General features: G+C 37.8%; 1 pseudogene across 1 annotated transcript; it reads right to left on the minus strand.

The window, feature by feature from the left end:
• Window positions 1–2,777: 2,777 nt before the first annotated feature.
• Window positions 2,778–5,269, minus strand: LOC311291097 (putative inhibitor of apoptosis; annotated as a pseudogene). The gene is made up of 2 exons: window positions 5,012–5,269; window positions 2,778–4,290 (listed from the first exon to the last, which is right to left on the minus strand). The product of its transcript is annotated as a putative inhibitor of apoptosis (transcript).
• Between the last annotated feature and the right edge of the window lie 291 nt (window positions 5,270–5,560).

Here is a 5,560-nt window from a genome sequence, read left to right on the forward strand (position 1 = left end):
GCGTGTGTAAAAATCAAATACTGTAATTACACTTTTCAAAGTTACAATAAAAAGACCTGTTGTGTTCTGACACAAGGCCATTAACTCGTTCTTTTTGCTTTATAAATGTATTTTGCTTATTTCTACAAATATCAACCTGATAAATATGGACTGAATACACGATTAAACAAGATAATTTTTAAGAAAAAAAAAAAGAAAAAACAGTGTTTTAAAATTCAACTAAACCATGATACCAGATGATTTTTTGACAGTTTTCGGCATAGTTTCAGGCATAGTGCAACCATGCAATGTTCGAGAAATCTAATATCGGTGTAATCTTTGCGAGATCTCACTCACAATGCACAACTTTGTGTTGGCTGATCCAGACATAGCTTTACTAAAAGAAAATATTATGGAAATCATTTTTAAACTTATGGCTTCATGTTGATTTAAAGTTTTTTGTTTGTTTGTTATTAACTAATACCTTTATCTTTTTAACTAACACTTTAACATCCAGCACAAAAGTAAAGAGATGTATGAGCTAAGGATGTTCTCTGACCCAAAATAAACAGATAATGGAATGTTCACAATACAGTAAGATATTCTCCTACTTAATATGTGTGTAAATATTTGTGCTTAAATCTATTTTTACACACCATAGTGATGCAAAGTTCCACAATCTATGGACTAACTTTAAAACATAATCTTATTCTTTATCTTTAAGATTCAAAAGACCAAATCACTAAACCATAAAAACAATGATGGTTTTATTACTCCACTAGATTTAGTCATCTTGTTCAGACGACACTGGTTCACATTTTGTATGTTGGACTGTATGTGTTTTAGGTGAAGACGTTTCTTTGAGAGCCGTCAACATTCAGTGTTTATAGAAATAAATGACGATGAAGAATTTAAGTGATAGTCTTTCTGTTGGAGAACTACATTGATACTTTGTTTAGGGCAACTTTCCCTCTATCTACGAATCACACAAAGTATGAGTAACAAAGTTACACTTAAACTATTGCACCAAGAGATGCATATTCATCAAAACTTGAAGCTGTTAAACAAAGTTCCACACTTTGGTAAAACCTGCAGATAAAATTGCACCAAAAGTAAATTCTAATTCTAATTCTTCATCATCATGAGCCATTTAAAACAAATACAGAAAAGCTACTATAGTGATCAGTTTTAGTTTTTGAATGTCTGTAATTGACATCTTGTTTCTTTTTGTTTTTGTACAGTTTGCAAAAAGTATATAGTCTCAGAGCGTGGTCAAACATGTTCATATAGGAATGTATGAAAAACATGAACAAATATTGCATAAAGATAATTAAATGACGGTCCTTCTAGTATGAGAGTGTTTAAGACTAAACAAATCATATTTATTTTAGAACATCTTTCTGCTATGTCTACGAAACATCGACGTGAAAGATGAGTATTGCTGTTTTTTCTGTTACCTATAAAACTATTACACTTCAAACTCGTCTATTACACTTATTTTGTTATTATTACACAGTTATTTTGTTTGTGTGACAAAACAACAGTTAAGCTAATGAATCACAGTTGATATGTGGTATTTTTACATGAAAGGAGGGTTGATTCATTTTTTATTCTGTCCACACCAATACTTTGAGTTTTAGGCATTTGTCTTTTAGGCTCGATCCAGAAAACAGACGTTGTGTTTTATGTCTTAATAGTTGTTCTTCTTTTTATTCAGCATAATGCCAAATGTTTTAACATATCGTCAATTGCAATGGTTAGATAAATCATCTAACTATTATATCTAACAATCAACAGTTATGTGAAACAAGCACAGTCGCATTAGAGTCGGATTCTTGTTTATATTGAACCGCATGTTTAACAGCGCAAGTGTTCTCGGCCTCATCAAATTTCACACAAGTCACAAAGTTTTCACCGGAGCATACCAACTCTGAAACAAGACTTTGTTTAAAAGATTTTGTTTGCATTTCATGTTTGCATGAAATTGTTTACCAAGGTTTCATTTCTAACATCACTAGCGTAACACTTATCGTATTGCCGGGTGTGATTGTAATGTTTTGTATGGCGCTTTCTTTACACTTTCCCCCGGATATGTGTTTCCTACAGTTAGCTATAATGTTAGTGAACTCTAGGTCTTCTCTTTGTTCATATACGACAGTATTCGCATGAATTGGCTTGATGTGATAAAATGATGGTTTAAACCATCATCTTCACGTGAGACATTTACATTATATTATTATACCGTCCTAGTTTTTAAATAGCGCTAAAATGTATATTTTAACCTTTATGCGGATATAGAATCCCGCACAAGGTTCTCTGTTCTCTGGTTCTATGTTTTTAAAAATACCGCGAAACAAAGACAAGGACCCTCAAAATCTATGCATACAACAAAACACATGTAGGTGTACAATGATTTATCAGAAAATTACTTTTGTTTGAAGAAAAACTTAAATCAGCTGGTGCTTGATAACTATTGAAGTTATTAAACACGGTAATGATGTGTTTAATGCGATATTGATTTTAATTTTAACTCAATGCGCTAAAGGTCTATGAACTTTAACATCATAGTTGGTAAAATTAACTTAAATCATGTGCAAAATGAAATAGATCCTAACTACTTTCTAAATGTTTGTTACAGAACTTATGGTGAACAATTCACCCGTGCATATGTTTAATCAGATTTTGTAACTGGATTGAGTGAAAATAATAAACTTCTCTCTGGCGGCATGACTTGTTGTATCATTGTTTTTATTCATCAAGTTAAATGTAAATTTGCAAATCCAAATGATAGGAAAACTTTATGATAGGAAAGTACGGACAGCGCCTTTGACCAAGCCTCTACATATGGGGCACTTGCTCAGAGAAGGCGCGCATTCTTTGCACACAACTAGGTGACCACAGGGGATGAAGACAATGTTCACTTCCTTATCCATGCAAACTTTGCATGTGCGCTCCTCTTGAAGTCTTCTTAACTGTTCCTCCATAGGCAAGTCTGAAAGATCTTGACTCGGTGATGCAGCTTCATTTGTCTGGGCCATCAGTTCTCTCAGCAGGCAGACATCATTCTTCTTGATCCAGTTGCGGAAGACCTCTGCTGCTGCATTTCCTTTCGACAGGACTAACTCAATGAGCTGCCCTGTCTGCTGCTTGACTGTAGTGCAGTTACGAATAATGCCATACTCTTTCTGTGAGATGACGTTCTCCTCTAGAAGATGGTCCATTAAGCTCTGCACACTTTTTAGGTGCTGTGACATGGCAAGATGATGTTTCTTAAGAAAAGTACGAAACTTACTTTCTTGCTCCTCCTCTCTCTTCTCATCTTCTGCACTTAGTAAATCAGACACCAACTCTTGAATGGTTTCGTAATTTTCTCCACTTGCGAGGATTTTGCTTTGAACGGTTTGCTTCACCACAGGATTGTTCTCTTGTTCTCTCACAAATTCTCTCGAGTTGCTGTCTCCATTAGTCAATAGCTGTTCAAATAGTCTTGGAAATCTTGCTTGAATCTGATGAACAAACTCTTGGCCCTTTTCTTGCAACAGGTATTCACATCTTGGAAACCACTTAGCATGTTCTACCCATGGATCATCACCAGACTCCCAACATCTGAGTCCACCATCGCAACAAAAGCACTTCACGTCATCATTACGACCAACATAGTAAAAACCAGCCTTAGCCAATTGGTCTGGTCAAACAGTTATTCTTGAGGGCCAGTTGACAAATGTGAGCAACCTTTCTTCACACTGTTGCATTGCCGAGTTAGATCCATTGGAAAGGCCGCCACCAGATAAAGGTACATTATCTGCACGGTCACCTCGAACGAAGCGGCAGTTGGGGTAATGCCTCTGGTGCTCTGATACTACCCGATCTCCCGGTTCCCAGTTGCTAAGCTGGCCTCCACAACTGAAGCAAGCCACTCTGTCGCCCTGGCCAAGGTAGTAGAAACCACTTTTGGCAAGCTCAGCTGGAGTTACTGTAGCAAGAGTCCAATTCTGAAAGGTGTCAAGGCGTTCCTGTTTCCGACGCATGCCAGGATTGTGACAAGCCGGAGGGCGCTGGTGAGACATATCCTCAACTCCACGGGAGGAAATGGGACTGGAGAGGGCCAGGTTGCTGAATGCCGTGTTTAAGTAACCCACCTGTTCCTCCATTTGGCCTGAAATGGATGCCGTGGTGGTCGATGTTACGGCTGTCGCAGGGGCGGAAAGCTGTAGGATGGCTACGTTGCGAAGGTTTGCGGTTTGCGGACAGGAGGTTTGCGGTGGCGGGTAAAAATGTGACCACAGGGCGTGTCCACTCAAGCCCTTCTCTCTGCTGGACATCCCATGACTAGTGTCTAGTCGTCCATGACAGAACACATAATCTTATTAATCTTATTTAATACCTTCTATGATGCAGGAACCGATGCTAAGAACAAAATAAAATTTTGTTCAACACAATTTCAAAAATTGAAAAATCACCACACAATTTCAGGTATTCACATCTTGGAAATGGTTGGCAGCTCGGGAATACAGTAATTAAAATGCAGAAAACAAATATTGAAATATTTAATTATTCTAAATATTATTCTAAATATTATTATTATTATTTATACTATTATAATACTATTTTTATGAGCTCAGACATTTTTTTCATTCAGAAATTTTTATTTCAACATTTATACTTTCGAGTATACATTGAAGTAGTGAAGAAAATGATAGATCGGCATTACGTACATAAAGTAAAACAATAACGACATTTACAGATGGTCTAACCAGAATAGAAAATCTCTGCAGGCTATCATGTCTTGCTCTAGGGTGTAGTTGACCAGACTTTCAACTATTTCACCAACGTCAGTTTTTGCATTTTTTGACACCAGTGACACACAGAGATCCGTTACGAATGTACAAATAGCGAGTATTTCGTCAATTCCAAATTCGTCACAACATTCACGCAACACATCCAGAACCTTTCTGAGGATTACGCCGTTCGGCTCTTTGCCGTTAAAAAACATGGGTGTTACATCAGGCCATGACTTTATCAAGCCTCTTACTACATCCATTTCATTTTTGAGATTTGTCACACGTTTGGTATCCTGCGCACAATCGTTGTTCATACCACACGCAGCATCGATGATCCTGTGCATCAAGCCAACCATTTGGCCTCTAAAATGATCTTTAAACATAGAGTCCAACGTAGCTCTTAAAGGACACTCTTTGCCCGTGGCGCACTCACACGCCGGATGATACTTGTGCCCCGCATCGCCAGGACTCAACGGGGAGTCGCTCTCCATCAGGTTTTGCGTCGCCATTTTTCAGCTTTTCGAATACTATTTGATGATGAAAGATGCTTTTCGAAGAGTCCCTTATTCGATGATGAAAGATGCTTTTCGTTCCTGGAATGTTCCTGGAATCTCCTGATTGAGTCCTTGCGGCACAGTCGTCCAGGGTTTGTGTGTGGAAGTTTGTGGTTTTGGGTCAGAAGCTTGAGTCGAAGAAGTGTAGTTTGCATCAGGTTCAGGCAAACAGGAATGTTGAAGCGGGCTTTGATCAATGAGATGATGCAGTAGCGCAGCAGTCCGAGGCTAGTAGAGCTAGACTAG

This window comes from Rutilus rutilus (assembly GCF_951802725.1).
Source record: "Rutilus rutilus genome assembly, chromosome: 5".
NCBI classification, from domain to species: Eukaryota; Metazoa; Chordata; class Actinopteri; order Cypriniformes; family Leuciscidae; genus Rutilus; species Rutilus rutilus.